We start from the raw sequence: 22,502 nt of genomic DNA, 5'->3' as shown, positions 1-22,502 counted from the left end.
CGGGTCAACATGATGATTTGTTTTCCCCATTTAGAGTGCAGGTAGAGATATGGAGGGAGAGAGAGTGAGCTCTATCAAAGGACCTTCAGCGGGCACAGCGTGATCTAGCAGCAGCTCAGGCTGAGGCTACCTTGTATCGCGCTATCCTTATGGATAGGGATCGTAGGAGTTCCTCTCAGAGCCATTCACGATCTATATCATGGTATACCCCTATGGGTCCACCTGCACGACCAGATAAGGAGGGAGCTTCTAGTCGTCACTCTCCAGCCACCAGCCCTAGGGATAGGAGATGATTTTATGATGTAGGGTAGGTCACATTTTGGATGTGTAGTGACCTACCTTTGTATATTGATCCACATATATATATATATATACATGCTTCTTTGTCTCAAACGTGTTATCTTTAATGCCTAAACAATACGTATTGTGATTAAAGTTAATACATTTGGTAGATGTACATGTATATTCTGAATTTAATTTCCATGTGATTGATTTCTCAATGCTACATGTGTGACTTAATTAAAATATTTGATCAAGTACTATATTGATGATAAGGAAGAAAATATGTATTAAGCCTACGAATCATATAACTAACGTGATTTAATTTGAGTTTAAACACAACATGACATGATTCAACTTAACACATAAAGATATTGTATAATATGTCAACATAATAAAAAATGTAAATCTTTTGCAATTTACATAAATGAATTCAAGACAAATCATAAAGTAAAGAAACACGCTTGTCAGGAACGAAGCAACATAGATTAAACAAAACATCATTTAATTCTATCTGCTCTAACAAAGATATGCTAACATATTATCCAATTTTGAGGAAATGAGAAAGGAAATAGATGGATGATAAGGAATGAGGAATTAAGCATAGTATCTGCACAAATGCATAGCGTTTATAGGGTCTTTAAGAGGCGTACCATCTACATCCGCTATTTTGTAAGCACCTAATCCATAATCTTCAATAACGACATACGGTCCAAGCCAATTAGGACTAAATTTTCCCTTTTCTTCAGGTAAGGCATTAACATTGCGCTGATTCTCATAGAGCACTAAGTCACCCACTGAGAAGGAACGTTGAATAACCTTATCATTATAGCTTCATTGTAGAGTTTTGTGATACGCTTGAATATGCTCAAGAGCATTTATACGCTGTTCATCAAGCATCTCAAGCTGTTGAAGCCTTTGTTCTTTGTAAGAGTCATCGTCTACTATACCTTTGAGAGAAACTCTAAGTGATGGAATCTCTAATTCTAAAGGCATAATAGCATCAACACCATAAACAAGATTATAAGGGGTAGTTCCTGTGGCAATTCGTACACTCGTTCGGTAGGCCCAAAGAGCATAGATTAGCTAAGTACTCCAATCCTTACCATGCTTATTCACGGTTTTGCGAAGAATTTGTTCAATTATTTTATTGGATGATTCGGCTTGACCATTTGATTGAGGATAATATGGTGTAGAAAATTGATGTTTGATATGATATTTCTCGAGGAATTTCTTCATGTCTTTGTTTTTAAATGATGTCCCATTATCAGAGATTATAGTGGAAGGTATCCCAAATCGAGAAATAATGTTTTCTAGAAGAAATCGACAAATCACTTCAGCAGTAGTGGAGCGAAGAGGAACAGCTTCTACCCACTTTGTAAAGTAATCTGTCGCGGTTATAATGAAAGTATGTCCTTGAGATGAAGGAGGAGAGATTTTACCGATGAGATCCAACCCCCATGCAGAGAAAGGCCAAGAGGCTACCTGAGAATGGAGTTCTTGGGAAGGAGCATGAATCAAATTATTGTGTTGTTGACATTGATGACATTTCTTAACAAATGAAAAAGAATCCTGCTGCATAGTTTGCCAATAATATCCCATACGAAGCAATCTTTGAACCAAGGATTTGCCTCCAAAATGCCCCCCATAGGCACCTGAATGAGCCTCTTCAAGAGCAATAGGGATTTTTGATTTGTTAAGACAACGAAGAAGAAGACCGTTAAAACCCCTTCGGTAAAGAACATTAGAAAGAATGATATATCTAGCAGACAACTTGTGAACTCTAGCCCTGGTGTTCCTATTGGCGGAATCAGGAAAAGTACCATCGGTCAAGTATCTTACGATATGCGAGTACCATTCATCTGAGTCTATAAAGTTGCAACATGTCACCAGGCTGGAATCATCTACAATAGCTGGTGAAATGAGGTTGTGAATAACGAATTTAAGATCAACCACGGGGTCCTCTAGAGATACAAGAGAAGCCACACATGCCATTGCGTCCGCATGTCGATTATCTTTTCGAGGAATAGGTTCTATGGTGTAAGAATCAAATTTTTGTAACAAAGAGATTACAAGGTCTTTATATTGTGATAATTTGTCTTGTTTTGCTTGATACAGTCCTGTTACTTGTCTTATAATCAGTTGAGAATCTCCAAAAATATGTATGTGTTTTATATTCAAAGCCAAGGCTACCTTTATTCCTGCTATAAGAGCCTCATACTCAGCAATGTTATTGGTACATAGGAAATTGAGACGGTAAGATAAAGGAATGGACTTCTTTGTAGGAGAAATCAGAACAACACCTGCCCCCGATCCCGTACAACACTTAGAGCCATCAAAGTATAACTCCCAAGTTTCATCTTTCTCTATACAAAGGATGAAGTCATTAGGAAAAGACTCAGGGTTAGGGAAGGAGAAAGGTGAAGGGGCCTCAACTAAGTGATCGGTCAACGCTTGCCCTTTAATTTCCCTTTGTGAAACAAATTTAAGGTCAAATTCAGTTAACATCATAACCCACTTAGCTAGGCGTCCTGATAAATCGGTTTTAGAGAAAAGATGCTTCAACGGATCAAACTTTACCATGACGTGGACTTCTGAATTTAAGAGATAATGTCTCAATTTCTGAGTCGCAAACACCAAGGCCAAGCATTGTCTTTCTATCGCAGAATATCGGGTCTCATAATCGAGTAAGGTACGACTTATATAATAAACCGGACACTCCTTACCATTTTTATCATGTTGTGCCAATAATGCTGCAAGAGCATGAGAGGAAGCAACTGTATAAAGAAGGAAGGGTTTAGAAGGTTCAGCCGGTTGAAGGATAGGAGGATTAGCCAAATACACTTTTAAATCCTCAAATGCTTGCTGACAATCTTCATTCCATTGAAAAGTGATATTCTTTTTGAGAAGTTGAGTGAAAGGAAAAGTACGATCCGCAAGTTGAGATACAAACCTACGAATAGCTTGAATCTTTCCTTGTAAGCTTTTGAGTTGAGACACATTTCTAGGAGGTGGCATGTTGACAATAGCATCTATTTTCTTAGTATCCACCTCAATCCCACGATGCGAAACTATGAATCCTAATAGTTTTCCACTATCCACACCAAAAACACATTTTCGGGGATTCAAGCGCATGTGATATTTATGAATTCTTTCAAAGATTTGACGAAGGATTTTAATATGATCTATGCGAAGAATGGATTTGGCCAAAATATCATCAACATAATCCTCTAAAATCTTATGCATATAATCATGAAAGATAAGGTTCATCGCTCGTTGATAAGTTGCACCAGCATTTTTAAGTCCAAAAGGCATCATTATCCAACAAAACGTACCCCAACGAGTGGTGAAAGCAGTTTTGAATTGATCTTGAGGGTTAATGTAAATTTGATTGTATCTTGAAAAACCATCCATGAAGGATAACAAGGCATGTCCTGTCGTAGAATCGATTATCATGTCAATGTTTGGAAGAGGGAAATCATCTTTTAAAGAAGCCTTATTTAAATCTCGAAAATCGGTACACATTCTTATTTTATTATCTGGTTTAGCCACAGTGACAATATTTGAAATCCACGGGGAATAATCAATAGGGTGGATAAATCCAGCCTCCAATAACTTTTCAATCTCAGCCTTAACAAGCAGAGCCACCTTAGGATTCATTTTTCGAATCTTTTGTTTCACGGGCTTAGCATCAGGAACTAAGACAATATTATGGGTAACAATCTTAGGATCTATACCAGGCATGTCAGAGTATGTCCAAGCAAAGATCTCAAGGAATTCATGCAATAAATCTTCATATTGTTTTTGTTCCTCTTCATCCAAACATTTTCCAATTTTAATAACTTTTTCTTCATTGCAAGGATCCATCTTAACATTAGTGGTGTCACTTATGAGAAGATTACTTTGTTGAGGAGTATCCTTTAACTGAGGGAATTCTTTCACAATCTCATCATTATCAATCTCTTTTCCAAAATAGGATTCAGTGTTCAAACAATAAGGAAGTCCCCTATTGTGATGATAACGAGGAAGAGTATCATATGCTCCTAAAAACTCAGCTAAAGCATCATCGGTAGGAAAAACATCCAAAGCACAGGCACATGAAGGATCTTCATCAATATACTCAGGGTGTTGCATTGATAGAGATGTAGAAATAGTATTAACACTAATACATGGTCTTCTAGAAGCTTTAGTGCACTTACAGGGATTATAGCCAAGTCCAAAGGCATAATTGTGAAGATTATTCTCTAGAGGAACCTTTATCCCTTGTTTGTGAGCGCCACAACCATTTCCATGATACCCATGCTTAGCAAAAATGCGAAAACCACGACCATAACGATCAGCCATTTCAAAAAGAGAAGGTGGTTTTTCATAAGACAAAGAATCAAACCCTTCAGAATTGGAAGTGCGGGGAGAAGAAGTTTGAGAAGCGGCCACGAAGTTATTACTCATAGGTTCAGGTAGTGTTGATTGATTTTTAACTTCTTCCTTCTTTTCAGCTTTAAGCTCTCTAGAAGGAACCTTATATTCACCTACAAAGGTGGGATTAAAATCAAGAGATCCCCAATCGTCTTCTGCGAGAACCTTCTCAAGATCAAAATCCTTCTTATGTGTAGTTTCAAGTCGAGAAGAGTCTTCTTCAGGAGCTCCAGACTCATCCAAAGAATTTTGATCATCAGAGAGCGAGGATTCATCGATAGGTATATTGTTTAAAGAGTCATCACTAGACGAGGACGGCTTAGAAGAACCCCCTTTGGAAGTAGATGTTTGCAAACAAGCTTGAAAATTAGTATCACCTATCAAGGTATATGTCTTATTGTTATAGATAAATTTAACTTGTCTATGCAATGTAGAGGGGACAGCTTGCATACTGTGAATCCAAGGTCTCCCTAATAGCAAGTTGTATGTTAGATTTCCCGACATAACATGGATAGGAGTAGGCAAAGTAACAGGCCCCACTATGAGGGGTAAGGTGATAACACCTAATGAAGTCTTAGCCACATTGTCAAAGCCTCGAATAGGATGAGAGTCAGGCTCAATTAGGGATGTATCCACATTCATCTTATGCAAAAGATTAATGCTACACACATTGAGACCAGAGCCATTATCTACTAGTGTTCGTCTTATAGCAGTGTCTTTCATGATAACCACAATCATCAAGGGATCATATTGATGTTGAATTTCACTAGTAGGCAACTCATCTTGGGTAAACACAATTTGAGCATTAGGATTCATCACAGAGTTAACCAAAGATGCTATATTACTAGATGTATTCGGTGGAGGAACATTCAGATCTTTCAAGGCATCTTGTAACATTCCATGATGAGCGGAAGAAGTTTGAATCAAATCCCAAAGGGATATCTTAGCAGGGGTAACTTTAAGTTGTTCTATGAGATCATATTCCTTACTAAGAACTTGTGAAATACGTGGAGCTTGCGAAAGAATTGGTTGAGGATTCGGAAGAGAAACTGGAATAACAGGAGGAGGACTAGGCTGCCTATTATTTCTGGTATGATAAGTATGGGCAACCGCATGATAACTCTCTCTAGTTAATTGCTTGGCATAATTATAAGGACTTATAGGTTTTCTTCCTTGCACAGTGATGATAGGTTTATTTGGAGTAATAAAGGAATCATGATCATACCCTCCTTGGACAGTAAGGAGAGGTGATTTAGGAACTTGAAAGGTGGGAGAAGGATAAGCACCTTGGACTTCAAAGAGAGGCTTTTTATGCTCATTCAAGTTTATCATGTTAACCAATTTAGAATTCTTGTTCTTGTTTAGAGATTTCGATAAAGCCACAAAGTCATCAAGAGCATCATCCAACAAAGCATGATCATATCTATTAAAAGGTTTATCTTTTGATTCAAAAGGAGACATCTCCTCATAGAGGGGATTATTGAAAACAACCATGTTACTAGATTTAGTGGAAGAGTTGATAGGAATGTACCCTTGAGAGGAATCATTCAACTTATCTTTCTCATCACAACGAAATGGCATAGTAACAAGGTTTATGAGTTTTTGGTAAAATGAAGGTTTGGCCTCTTTAGGGTTCAAAAACTCATCTAAAGCTTCATCTAATTCATCTTGGCTATACTCATAATAATCATCATAAGCATGAACATTTTGCAAATAAAAGTCTGACATTTTGAAATAAAAGTTGCATAAAACTTAGGCACACAATGCAAAGAAACACACTTTTTTTTTTTTCTTTTTTTTTATGAAAACACACTAAATCTAGATCTAGATCTAACAAATGCAATGCAAGAGGAAGCAATGATAGTTCACGTCGGGTTCACCAAAATGTGTGGGGGAAAAAGTGAGACTAGGCTAACATGTCCTAATCCTACCTTTTGTCACACATTACGGAATACGAAAGAGCCTAGAGGTATCACACAATTGGCTACTTCTTTTTGGTGAAAGAGAGAGCCATGGGCTACCTATTAGGGTTTCTATTCCTTTGTTGTAATTGAAAGGTAAGATTATGCAAGTCCAATTCCTAACCCTAAAATGCAAGTATGAACTAATAACAAGATTGCAGAATTGAACTTAAACAAGGGAAAGCTGTAAACACAAAGACAAGACAAGAATGCAGATGCGTACCCGGAGTCAAAATTTGACTGAAAATGTTCGGGACGGGGGCGCGGGCGCCACTGTCCTGATTCTGTCCCAGAACCGCACCTGAAACTGCTGTTTTGCACTCTGGAAAACTGTCTGAAATGCTATCTGTCAGGAGGACCAGGGCGCCCAGCGTCCCTGTCCTGGCAGGACCAGGGCACCCCATGCCCCTGTCCTGGTCTTTTGCTCTGCAATTTGGTGTGTGGTTCCGTCTCCGTCTGCTTCTTTCGGATCTGCAACTTGCAGCATCGTCTGAATCCCAAAATCTGCACTTATATCTGAAAAAGGTGTTTGGGCGGCTATATAGGGTTTTGCCTTAGTCAAACCCCCGCTTCGGTGATTTCCACCTCCACGAATAGCCAAGTTGTATTGTAAAAGTAATGTGTGTGCAGACCTTGTGTGTGTGCAAGATCTAAAATGCAAGTAAGCAAACTAGAGCAACCTAGAAAGTAAACCCTAATTGCTTGTAAATGACAATGTAAATGCTCCAAATCAAGATGCCAAGTGATCTAAAGCATGAATGTAAGTGACATAATGAGGCTTATGCAAAGACATGAAAACAACATGAAAATCATACCCAACCCCAAGGGAGGAGTACAAGCCAATCTTCAGTCGATGATCCCTTATTGCTCTTCAATGCCTTCAAAGCCCTAAGTGAATGAATGGATTTGATGAATGCTTGGAGGATGAATGTTGAGAGTGGTTGAAGTCTTCAAAGATCTGCTCTTTCGCTGCATATGAGGTTCCTGAAAACAAAATTCGGATCCTTTCTAATGAAGAAAGAGAGCTCTTATGTATGAAACCCTAGGTCTTAATTCCAACTTTTGGCCGACCTAGAGATTGAATATCCCACCAATTTCTTGGGTTTAAGCTTTATTTTATGATTGGATAGTGCTCCTAAAATTTTGGGAAAAATGTTCGAGACCGTGTGCACTCCGAGCGCCATGGTCCTGACAACTTTTCACCAAATTTTTAGGGCCGTCAGATATGATTATTTTAGAGAGAATCCCGAAGTTACAGGTGATTTCGAGATGTTTTGACCCCCGAAATCAAGCCCCCAAGCTCAGAATAGGGCCTAATTAGGGTTTTTGATTAGATGATGTATTGGAGGAATAAAATGAAAGGGGCACGCTTTAATGAAAGGGCCCGACTTTATGATGTGGAAGATGATGAAATAGAACCTTTAGACCTAATTAATTTGATTAATTAAGTGCTAAAGGGGAAATGCAATGCAAAATGCAACTGCGCCAAGGTGGGTGCTAAACTAGGTGTGAAATTGTACTGCTTTAGCAAGTGCGTACAATTTATGACGTTACAATATCACTGAATACATTTCAGATTTGTAGGGGACAAAGGTTAACTCTTGTTTGTTTTACACAAGAAACACTGAGGTTGTCTTGGTTTAATTATACCTCGACGGTTGTGTCATCTTGAAATATCAAACTCCATGTAAGTTATACCCAGGTCATTATGGTTCAATTATACCATGATGCTTGTATCAACTTTCAACAAATCAAGGCCCAATGATGAAAACAAGGGAAGCACTAGCACTTTGATAAAAATGGATGGCAATATTAAGAGCGAGAATGTATATTAATATTTGCATTAGGTGAATTATCATGTTAATTAGTATCATTTCATTATCATATCATGTTAATTAGTATCATTTTATTATCATATTAATCATGTACACACCATTATTATGTTAATATTGCATTAGGTTACATATCATTTTTAGTTTGCATTTCATTATCATATCATGTTAATCTTGCATTAGGTTGCACATCATTATCATCTAAAAACTTGCATTAGGTTGCCCATCATTATCCTATTAATATTTAATTTAGGTGCATTCACATTATCATTTTAAAGTTGCATTAGATACATGAACATTGTTCATATAATCTCACATTATACATATTGTTTTCAAGATACATCTCACATCATACATCTCATTTTCAAGATACATCTTATTTTCAAATCATTATCACATGTTCCATCATAATGCATACCATATCAAGAACATGTAAGCATTATAGAGCATAAAAACATGTTAGCAACATTTGCGCCATCATCTAAAACATATAGTATTCATTAGACATACATTACAATCATCATATAATCATATAGATCATCGAAATAAAAATAAAAACGCATATCACATCATCTACACGACATATAGATCAAAAACATATCATATAGCTCATCAAAAAATCAAAATAGCTACATCCATAACATATCATCATATATATGTGTGACCACATGCTGATCCAAAGGAAAATCAATGATATAAGTCAGAGCCAATCATCAGTGAAACAATAAAAGATCCAAAGTCCCTGGATACATATCAATAATAATGTCCATCAAATCAAGAATTGTCAGTATCAAGGAAATTACTGAACATCAATAATCTATGAAATCACAGAGCATCATATCCATAAGATCATCAGAGTATCATATCAATAAAACCATCAACATAGTACTATATCAATAGGATCAATGAACAACAAAGTATCATGGCAAGAGGTCATCAAAATATAATAATGTGTATCAATAAAGTACATCAAGGTACAAATACAACATCTATGATCATGATCAAGGGGAAGGATCAGCCTCGCCACCTCCAATACTTGTCGACTGAGAGATTGAGCTACCCGCACCTATGCTGCTACTGGGAGCATCTCTCCTAGGTCTCATGACCCCCTTGCTGCCCCTAAGTCTATGAGATCCACCCCGCTGACAACTGGTTGCATATCTAAAAGGCACTTAGCTACCGACACTGCCTCAAAGTACAAATCCATGTAGTAGGTGGCCTATTAGTCATAAAAACAAGAGTCTGGATGGTCTCTCCTGTAACCCCCTGTGTGGTTGCCTGCTGTAGAGTTTGAACCATCACATCGACCCAACCCTGATGCTCTATCTCAATGTCCTGCTCTATGGTAACCTGTGTGATCTATGCATGGGAAATCTGTAGACCCTATTGTACTATGTCCCTCTCATCCCGAGCGATATCCCACTCTAGTGACACTATCACTACATCTCTGTAGTTGTCTCACTTGTGCCTAAGCCTGTGTAAGATGACCCTGAACCCTATGCAACAGGGACTATAATGTTGCTACCTATGTCTATTGCAGATGCAGAGGCACTCTAATATGTACCCCCTTGTGGATGCGATGATTGCGGATCTTGAATATCAACCTGTCAAGGGGAAGGAGGGTGAATATCAATCCTCCTCCATCGAGAAAGTGGTTGTACATTCTCCTCCTCCTCCTCCTCAACCGCTATCCCTGCCAATCTCATCAACCCTACTCCTCCACCAGCCTCCATAGACTCAATCTACTCATCATAATAATCATCACCCTCCTCCTCAGATCTGTCATCGCCTAATCCCTCCTTAGCCTCCACTGCACCAACATCCTTAGACTTCACTGACCCTCCTCATCCTAACTACCGCCTCCATCCTCCTCCTCTACCCCTTACTCCTAGTCCACCACTCCTCCCATCCCCTCTCTCATCTCCTCCTCCACCCCCACCACCACCTACTCATCAGTCATGCCCAATCACACCACCTCTAACAACTCCTCCTCCCCTCCTATCTCTTAGTCATCCTCTCCTACCACCTCGGTGACCTCCACCTCTACCCTGATCATCATCATCATCAATCTCCTCTAGTGCAGGAATGGGCTCTCTTGGCCCTGTCAACCATAGGAACCTGTGTGTAAGAAAATACTGCGTATACTCCATAATCATCCCAGCATCAACTACATCCTCCAATATGCTCCATACATAAAATGGCAAGGAATAGAACTCATCCAAGCTATAGAAAAATCCAGTGTGGGCTCCCAATATGTCCTCTCCTTGTGTACCCTTGCATACACAATCATCCTCTATGACATAGGCTACACGCGACCAAACTGTCAGTATACCCGAGGAAGCACAAACTTCTCTACCACATAGGGGGGTGCACCCCAACAAAAATCTGCTAAAAAATAAATGAGGCACCTTGAAACCATCCTCTGGACAAGACCCACACAATCGATATGACATCCACACAACTGAATCCATGTCATCTAGAGCCCGCCTCCAATACTCTAACTTCCTGAGCATCGATTGGGAAGCAACCTGGCTCTACATCATAACAAAAGGTGCACCTACCGGTCTGAACCTCTCTCCCAATGGATGGGTCACTTCTATGTGCTCCCATGCCCAAAACTACAGCAGAGTGCACCCGGAAGCTAGACTGGCTACATCATCATAGACCACCTAATGGAGCTCATGATATAGATTGGAAAGTAAATAGATGCCCCATGCATATCGTGTGCACAACTGCACCATCTGTCAGAGAACTTGACCTCATCCAACTGATAACCCAGGTGACCTCCTATCTAGAATCAAGAAGCTACCACTCAAGCTTGCCAATATTGATGGGTGCATAGCTATCCACCATATCCTACCATGCCACTGAGTAGCCTACAATCTGTGGATCAAAAAATACCTCCCACAGAGCATCTATCCCATCGAGTTCCTCCACATTGTACTCAACCAGCTATCTTGTGATCAAAATCTGCAAAATCTGATAGACGTCCTAGGGCATCACTATGATCTCACTTGTCAGCAAATGGAAAGTATTATGCTCGCTATGCCATCTCTCGGCCAGTGCGGTGAGTAGTGCCATATTCTTTCAATGGGGTGACATGTGTAATAAGTGAATTAGACCACAAGCCTCTATAACTGTCAAATCATCGATAGTCAATCAATCTCTCATCACCAAAGTCTTCGGGAATTTCTCCCCAAGTATGAGAACCCCTCAATGGACCTATATCAATACATGGGTATCATCCTATCAGTCACATCTATTCTAAACAATCAGACAATCAACAAATCAAGTGACGACAGTCACAACATCAACCAAGGCTTATCTAATCATACAATCAATAAATCAAGCATCATATAAAAAATCAATCAATAACTTCATTGCAGGACTCATATCAAAAAATAAAATACCCTATCAATGACCAAGTTCCATATCAAAGATCAATCTTGCAAACCAATCAATCATGTTTTAAATCTATCAAGACTCATATCATAGATCAATCAATCAATCACATCAGTCCCATATTGAAACAGTTCCATATTGAACATCAAAATCCATATCGACCCAAAACTCATAATGACATTGACCCATATCAGAAATTGGCCCATATCAACATCAAGACCCATATCAGAAATTGACCCATATCGACATCAAGACCCATATCAACATCAAGCGACCCATATTGGAAATTGACCCATATCGAATAAAAGACTCATATCGACATCAAAATACATATTAATAATTGATCCATATTGAAAAGTAACCCATATCGGCTTTGACCAAACCAAAATTTGAACTGACACAAAGACCTCATAATGATGAATGAAAGTCAATCGACAAAAATCAACACAATCGACCCAACTAACACATCGAAAAGGTGCAGAAACTCATAACGAATCTAAAAATCCAAATTGCACATGCTAAAAAAATTTTAAAAATAAAAAAATTACCTTTGTCTCATATGCGCTAAAACAGTGCTTAAATGCGCTATTAAACTATTCATATGCATGATAAAATTCATCGTATGCGCTGAAAGACATATCAAATGCACCATATTGTTTTCCAAATGAGCTAAAATCTTAATCGTATGCACCAAAAAATACATCATATGCACTATCTAAAAATCAAATGCACGATGGCAATACTCCTATGCGCAAAAAGATAATTTGCATGTGCTAAAAGAAAAATCATATGCGCAAACAGAAGAAGAAAAGTAAAAAAACAGAAAAAACCCTAACCCTAGCACGAAAAAGTAAAAATCTTCCAAAATCAACTAAAAACTAAGCTAACAATTCACATAGAGGGTTAGAAAATCAACTCACAGGTGGCCCATACTCCGATGACCTCTCAAATCGACGCACTCGCTCAAATTGATGACGATGGTAGGAGGTGCCATTTCTCCGATTCACTCTAGAGCTCCAATTCTCCAAAGACAAGTGTGCAAATGATATGGAAATGGGCCCTTGGAAGCTTATATAGCCCATGCTGACATAGGCGGCTGTGGTGCCTTGGTGGATGCATGGGCCATGAATGTGCTATCCCCACATGGTCCTAGGCCCATTTTTACATATCCTTTTTAATAAAATCTACCAGGCGATAAAATTTAAAAAAATTCAAAAAATTTGAATTTAAAAAAAAAAAAAAAAAAAATTGCAAAAATTTGAAAATCATTGTACTTTGTGTTTGCTCCCTCGAAAAATGCAATTTTTCTCAATTTATTACTTGAGGGAGCATATCATCATTATCATATCAATATTTCCATATCGACTTCATATCGAATCAACATCATCATTAGTCTCATATCAACCGATCAGTTTCATATCAGTGTTTCATATCAAAATAAATTTTTATCCAGGGAATCATATCGACAACTTTGGCGACAACATCATATCAAAAAAAATTGATGATGATTTGAGCATTTTCTTTGAATCAACATGTGGTCACACGTTAACTCAAAGAGGGGAAAAATGTAGACACCTAAAAGTTGCACAACAAATTAAGTGAATTTTATTCATTTAATTATCCCCAATTCCTTCAATTAATTAAACTAAGATTTAATTAATATCCCTATTCTTCTAATTAGCCTATTAATCAAAGTAAAGATTTGATTAATATTTCCCTTCTTCTATCTAAGCCATTTAATTAAATACCCCCTCTAGACATTTTAATTAAATTCACATTTAATTAAAAATCTCCATTTATACACTTTCCCTTTTTAATTAAATACACATTTAATTAAAACCCCCTTTGCAAATAAATAAATCAAAATTTATTTATAATTCCCCCCACTTGCAAAAATTCAAAATTAACATTTAAATAAATCAATATTTATTTAAATCTATCAAATGCAAGTTGCAACCAACAATTGAAATAAATCAATTTTATTTTAATTAAATCCTATTTTCCCTCACCCACTTGCAAAATCATACATCTCCCACTTGCATCTCCCTAATCTTTCTTCTAGAAACCTCCTAATCCCATCCTAATCATGTCTAATCTCCTGATCATGTCCTTTCCCTAAATTTGAGGAGGTCACTTCTCAAATTTGGAAGAAAGTCTTCTAAATAAATTAAAGGCTTCATTTCTTCAACACATTAACTTGTTGAGTTCCCGAAATTTGGAAGGACTCTTAAAAAATTGTCCACCAAAGTCCCATTAACCATTAATGGTTAATTCAACCTCCACTCATGGTTAGAGAATTTCTCTCTAACTTAACCCTCATCTAACACAAGGGTCTCATCAAGCATTCATGGCTTTGACCCTACTTATCCTATTAACCCTTGCACAAGAGTTTACCCCTTGGGTAAAGACTTTATCCATTGGTTATCCACTAACCCAGCCACAACCTTACCTCCTAAGGTAACCACCATGTCTCCTCAGGTATTTAATGTCTCTTACATCTCCTCTCAAGCCCTCTCAAGGTGACATTTGTCAACTTGGGATTGGATTGAATCCCTCACATGGATTGACAACTTTCAATCCTAGCCCTTGTTGAGATTGTTCAATCTCAACCATCCATTTCTTTATTTTCCCTATAAATAGAGCCTATTCCTTCTTCATGTTATTTAGAGGACCTAATTAATACTGAGAGGGGGGGGTGAATCAGTATTAATAAGAAACTGAAATCTTAAACCAAACTGATCAATACTTCACCAAAATAGATCATAACCAGTACCGGTAGCCACTGGAATCAATCTACTAATTAGATTTACCAAACTACTCATTTAAGTGTTCCATATCATGCATGCAATAGAAATATATCAACTTAACACAAACATAAATCAATCACCATATGAACACCAAGATTTTCATGTGGAAACCCAAATGGGAAAAACCACGATGGGAATTGGTACCTACAAAATAATGCACTATTTCAGAATGTGCCCTGTTAGGAGTCTAGCCCGGTTAGGAGCTTACAATGATGCCTGGTTAGGAGTAGACCTTGTTAGGAGTCACCTGGTCAAGAGATTTACAATATGAGCTATGGTTAGGAGCTTTTCCCTATTAGAAGCAACCTCGTAGGAGGATCTAAACTCAAGTTGTTGAGCTACCCAGTTAAGGGATTTACATGAATAAGGCCTGTTAGGACCTACCTGGTTAAGGGATTTTGAACCTACTACAAGTATTAGGAAATAATAGATGAACAATCTGGAAATAGCACATCCTACTTGCTTGTTCAGGTCCACTTCGGCTCCAATCTGCTTCATTGTTGTAGACACACAGCTTTAGTTTAGCTACACACTCTTTTCTCATATTATCGACACAATAAACTTCATCAAAACTAACCTAAATACACTTTATATCTTTGTTGGTTACAAAATCCTAGATACATCTAAATTCAAATGAATTTACATCATAGATCATCACAGATTATTACAAATCATCATACAGATCATTACAACAAATTTCAACACAATTACAACTATTGAATGATCATAACACATCATGACACATCGATCTGATAAGCAGTCATACCCTTACAACATTTTGCTAAGCACTTCATTGCTTTCCAATAAATTCCATCCTTAATCGTGCCAAAATAGTATTTTAATTTCTCACACGGGTTGTGACACGTCACCATCAAGTTATGGACAATGAAATTTACTACCAAACCATAAAGCATCGTCGGTTAAGAGATCTTGTTACCGGTTCTAAAACCCTGCTAAAAGCCTACTGAAAATACAACAGTAAATCACAAACATGACTTTCGGTTATCAAAACATGATGCGGTTCTAGTCATAGACTTATTACAATGATATAAACACATGTTTCAAACTGCAACACCTAATTCCTCATCAATCTTCAGAACCAATTGCTTGAGTATAACATTGTTTCATGTTTACCGATTAAAGTCCTATTTGTCAGTTTGTCTATCAGCTGCACAGTTCATCTCACCGACTTAATCCATTACTGGTTAGGTTACACCAGTAAACCTAGATGACAAAGTAATCAAGAATAAAACAATTTACGTAGTTTCCATCAATGACAACACAAATAATTGATCACCAAGTCACCAACCAATATCTCAATCTATACTGGTCATACATCACCATGCCATCATTCTCCTTATCATATCAACTATATCATCACCAACAGTCCTTCAACATATCATCACCAATATTTTTTATACCGGTATGTCAACATCATCATCAGTTATGCCAATCATGCCAACATTCTCCCCCTTTGGCATTGATGGCAACACAAAAAGAATCATCATCAAACTCATCATGCTTTACTTTCTCTTCTCCTCCTTTGTATGATTTTTTGTTGGTTATATTACTTTCTCCAATGTTTGCTACATTTCTTCTCCCAGTCATATTACTTCTCCCCCTTTGACAACAATGCCAAAGGTGCAAATGCATCTTATAACATCATCTTTGCTAACTTCATCTTAGCTGCTCCCCCTAAGGAGTAGCCCACATCTCTTCAGTCCATAGTGATAAATATTCAATAAGTCCACTAGATTGATGCATCACTTGCATATTAATTGATCTTGTGTAGGGTTCTAACCCCTAATTTACCTCTGAGATATTCAAAGGTCACCTTAGCCAAAGGTTTAGTGAATATATCTGCTAACTGTTCTTTGCTAGACACATGTTCCATTCTCACTTGCTTCTCCTGTACTCTCTCCTCAGAAAGTGATATTTCAACTCAATAAGCTTAGTCCTTGCATGTAACACCAAATTATTAGAAATATTTATAGCACTAGTGTTGTCATAATAAACAATCACTGGTTCAGTCATATTCTTCTTAAAACCTTCCAAAACATGTCTCATCCAAATAGCTTTTGTACAATTCATAGATGCATCCACATATTCTTCTTTTGTGGTTGACTGTGATACACAAGTTTTCTTTTTACTGGTCCAAGATACCAGTCTACCTTCATGAAGAAAAGCTCCATCGGTTGTGATTTTCTAGTCATCAACATTTCTAGCCCAGTCTGCATCTATGAAAACTTTCAAGGAAAAGTTACCTCTGTAAGGATACCATAAACCATAATCGACTATTCCTTTCAGATACTTGAATATCCTTTTTACTACTACCAAGTGTGTCTCCTTGGGACTCTTTTGAAATCTAGTAACTAAACCAACAACATGTGCAATATTTGGTCTACTGTGAATAACATAATGCAATTTTCCAATCATAGACCTATATTCTTTCTCATCTACAGAGGGTGAATCATCCTCTTTTGATAATTTGCAACTTGTCACCATTGGAGTACCAACCGGTTTGTAGTCTTCCATCCCAAAAGTCTTCAAAACTTCTTTCACATACTTAGTATGACAAATAAAAATTTCATCTTCTAGCTATTGGACCTGTAACCTAATGAAAAACTTTATCTCACCAATCAGAGACATCTCCACCAAATATTATGTCATCAACAAAAAATTCTGCAATTAACATTTTGTCCTCACTGGTTTGCTAGAATCATATCTTAATTAGATGTGCATGCAGTCTCTCATACCATGCTCTCAGTGCTTGTTTCAATCCATATAATGCCTTGTGTAACCTGCATACCATATCTTTATCCTCTGTTAAAGAAAACCCATCTGGTTGTTCTATATACACTTCTTCAAGAATACCATTCAGGAAAGCTAATTTAACATCCATTTGATAGACCTTAAAACCTTTAAAATCTGCAAAGGCAAGTAACATTCTTACACCTTCAAGTATTGCCACCAGTGCAAAGGTTTTACCATAGTCTTTACCTTCTTCTTGTGCATATTCTTTGCATACAAGTATTTCCTTATTCCACACAACCTCACCATCTTCATTTAACTTTTTTCTAAAGACCCACTTTGTACCAATCATATTTTTGTCTTCCAGTCTTGTAACAAGAGACCATGTATTATTTTTCTCAATATGACCCAGTTGTTTATTCATTGCATTAATCCAATCATCATCTTTCAATGCTTCTCTAGTATCTTTGGTTCAACAGTTGAAATTAGACAAGAATTTTCTCTAATTTTTCTTCTAGTTAACACGCCAACATTCTTGTCACCTATAATATGGTCTTCTGAATGATTTAGCCTTACATATCTTGGGATTACCGGTTCTGATGTGGTGACTTCTTCTTTATGTTCATCATCTTCCTCATCATCTAGCGATTGAGCACCTATTTCTTCATTGTTCTGTTCATCATTTTTCTACACTTTCGGTTCAATAAACACTAGTTTTTCTTCATCATCTGCAGACTCAAATCTACTGATCTCATCAAGTTTTTCAGAGAATTCATCAACCTTAACATTCACACTCTCAACTATCTTCTTTGTCCTTCTATTGTAACACTTAAAAGCTTTGCTCTTGGTGGAGTATCCAAGAAATGTTCCTTCATCAATCTTTGCATCAAATTTACCAGTAAAATCATCTTTTTTAATGAAACATCTTCTCCCAAAAACTTTAAAATAACTGACATTAGGAGTTTTTCCATACCAAATATCATAAGGTGTTTTATCATTACCTTCTTCACAAGAACTCGGTTCAAAGTGTGAACAACAATGCTAACTGCTTCTTTCCAAAACATCTTCGGTACATCTCCTTGTATCAGCATGGTCCTAGAAGTTTCCACAATTGTCTTATTTCTTCTCTCAACAATTCCATTTTGTTGTGGAGTCCTAGGTGCAGACATTTGCCTCTTTATTCCCTGCATATCACAATACTTTACAAACTCATCAAAAGTGAATTTGCCACTCCGGTCATATCTCAAACATTTTAGACTCTTCCCGATTTCCTTTTCTATTAAGGCTTTAAATGCCTTAAATTTACTGAAAGCTTTAGACTTTTGTTTTAGAAAAGTGACCCACATCATCTTGAAAAATCATCAGTAAAAATCATATAATACTTATCACCATAAAATCTCCTAGTCCTCAAAGGACCACATAAGTCAGTATGTACTAAATCAAGAATATTCTCTGAAGAAAATGATTTACTCTTAAAAGATGTAGAATTCATCTTACCCATCTGACATTATTTACATAACACATTGTCTGGTTTCACAAGCTATGGCATACCTCTCACCATACAAGATTTTCTGACCCTTATCAAGTTATCAAAGTTCACATGACAAAACCTTTTGTACCATAACCAACTATCCTCAATTCTAGCAGCCAAACACTATTCACATTAGCATTCAAATGAATAGAAATACCTCTAGTTTGTTTTCCAATAGCAATTAGATCTCCTTTTCATCCCATGATCCTGCATACTCCACTCTTAAATTCAAGGTGATATCCTTTGTCATTCAATTGTCCAACACTTAATAAGTTATGTTTTAAGCCCTCTACCCAATAAACATCATCTGCATTACTTTTACTGTTCAGAGAGATAGATCCTTTACTTTTAACCATACAGGGTGAGTTGTTACCAAATATTACCACATTGCCCTCAAATTCTTCAAGTGATATAAAAAAAATTTTATCACTAGTCATGTGGTGTGAACAACCACTATCAATTATTCATTCATCACTAGAGTCAAACTGAGATACCAAAGCCTTTTCATGAAATAAATCTTCTTTTACAACAACAAAGACAATCTCCTTATTGTCATCTTCTTCAGATTCCTCATCAGTCACTCCTTCATCAACTGCAACACAACATTGTTTCTTCCCTTTTCCTTTATATTTCCTAAACTTCTCCTTTCTATCATTATTAGGATAGTTTGCAACTATATGTCCAATCTTATTGCAAGAGAAACACTTAAGAGGTAGTTTACCTTTATATTTATCAGTGCCTCTTGGAAGTCTCTTAGCTAGAAGAGATTCAAACTCCATCAAGTTGTCTTCATCATCCACATCTGCCCTGCTACCACCATGACTTGATCTGCAATCATAACTGTGACATGCATCTTTTCTTTTTCTCACAGGTGTACCAGTTACATATGCCTTAAAAGCTGATTCAAATGACTTAGAAAAACTATTATCAAAACTATTCAATTCGAATGCAGTCAGTTTACCAATAAGTGAATCAACAGTGACCTTATCACTACTCATTGACCTTAACTCTTGAATAGAAGAAACTCTGATTGCATAGACATGTAAAAGAGTTCTAGGCATCTTACTTACAATAGTGTCATCTTCAATCTTTTTCTCCAACACTTTTAATACCACTGACAACCTCTTTGATCCTTTGTCCATACTGATCTATATTCTCACCTTTCGCCATTCTCATATCATCAAATTTACCTCTAAGACTCTCTTCCTTATCTTTTTGAACATGTTTATCACCACCATAGATTAGTTATAATTTCTCCCAAACTTCAAATGTAGTTTCTAATCCATGTACATCAATGTATTTAGTATCAAACAATGCACTTACAATGGCTTCCAGTGCTTGATTGTTTTCCTGCTGCTCCTTAAGTTGATCTAGAGTTAGAGGACCAGTAGGGGGTACATATTTAGTAGTAACATGTTGCCAAAAATGAGAACCCATACATTTGATATAAATATTCATTATGTCTTTCCATATTGTGTAGTTATCCTTAGTAAATTTTGGACCTTCCTTTTTCATCATTTTCTTTCGTATCTTTTCCTTAAGCTGTTAAGCTTCCTGCACACAGAGGACCTAATGCTCTGATACCAATTTAAATTTAGAGGCTCATTTAAGTGTTCCATATCATGCATGCAATTGAAATATGTCAACTTAACACAAACACAAATCAATCACCATATGAACACTAAGATTTTCATGTGGAAACCCAAATGGGAAAAACCACGATGGGAATTGGTACCCACAAAATAATGCACTCTTTCGGAATGCACCCTGTTAGGATCCTAGGCCCGTTAGGAGCTTACAATGATGCCCAACTAGGAGAAGACCCTATTAGGACTCACCTAGTCAATGGATTTATAATATGAGCTCTATCAGAAGCTTTGCCCTGTTAGAAGAAACCTCGCAAGAGGATTTAAACTCAAGTTGTTGAGCTACCTGATTAAGGGATTTACATGAACAAGGCTAGTTAGGACCTACCCAATTAAGGGATTTTGAACCTGTTGTAACTGTTAGGGAACAATGGATGAATGATCTATAAATAACACTTCCTTCTTACTTGTTCAGATCCACTTCAGCTCCAATCTTCTTCACTCTTGCAGACACACACCTATGGTTCAACTACACACTCTTTTCTCAGATTACCGACACAATAAACTTCATCAAAACTAACCAAAATACACTTTACATCTTTGTCGATTACAAAACCCTCGATACATCAAGATTCAAATAAATTTACATCATACATCATTATAGATTATTACAAATCATTACAACAAATTTCAAGACAATTACAGCCGTTGAATGATCATAACACATCACCGCACATCGATCTAATAAGTTGTCACACCCTTAAAACATTCTGCTAAGCACTTCACTGCTTTCCAAGAAATTCCATCCTTAAGAGCACCAAACAGTATTTTAATTTCTCACATTGGTTGTGACATGTCACCATCAAGTTATGGACATAATTAAATTTACCACCAAACTATAAAACATCACCGATTAAGAGATCTTGTTACCAGGTCTAAAACCCTGCTAAAACTCTACTAAAAAATACAACAATAAATCAGAAACATGACTTTCAGTTATCAAAACATGATGCGATTCTGGTCATATACTTAATACAATGGTATAAACACATGTTTCAAACTGCAACATGTAATTCCTCATCAATATTCAGAACCAATTGCTTAAGTATAACATTGTTTCATGTTTACTGATTAAAGTCCTATTTGCCAGTTTGTTTGTCAGCTACACAGTTCATCTCACTGACTTAATCCATTATCAATAGGTTACACCAGTAAACCTAGATGACAAAGTAATCAAGAATAAAATAATTTCCATAGTTGCCATCAATGACAACACAAATAATTGATCACCAAGTCACCAACCAATATCTCAATCTATACCAGTCATACATCAACATGCCATCATTCTCCTTATCATATCAACTATATCATCACCAACAATCCTTCAACATCTCATCACCAACAGTCCTTATACCGGTATGTCAACATCATCATCGCTTATGCCAATCATGCCAACACTTCAAAATCATCCAAGTCTTCATGCATCTAATTTATAGTCTCATTTCATCAAGCATTTTTATCCTCTCTTTTATAATAGAAATTAGATTATTTTAATAGCATCATAGCTTAGGTTTATCATGTTTTTGCATATCATATTAGTAATATCATGTTAGATTCATTTCCATGCTAGCTTAATATCATCTTAATATCATTTTCATGTTAGTTTAGTTTCATATCAATATCTTGCACCATATCATTATCCAGTTTCATATCAAAATCATTCATTAGGATCTTAGTTGCATCCATTTTGATCCTAAAATTATTTAAACCTTGTTCTCTAGGTTGTCATCCAAGAGATCAAGTGCTCTTCCAAGTGAGGGCCACCTTGAATCTTGAGGATCTTTAGAGATAGAGGAGGATGGAACGATTTTAAAGAGTTTAAATTCACTAACTTGTTTGGTTTATTTCTAACCTCTAATTCTATGTTCCATGTGTGT

This window comes from Cryptomeria japonica, chromosome 9 (genome assembly GCF_030272615.1).
Source record: "Cryptomeria japonica chromosome 9, Sugi_1.0, whole genome shotgun sequence".
Lineage (NCBI taxonomy): Eukaryota > Viridiplantae > Streptophyta > Pinopsida > Cupressales > Cupressaceae > Cryptomeria > Cryptomeria japonica.
The sequence above is the reverse complement of the archived record's forward strand: the minus strand, read 5'-3'. Positions refer to the sequence as shown.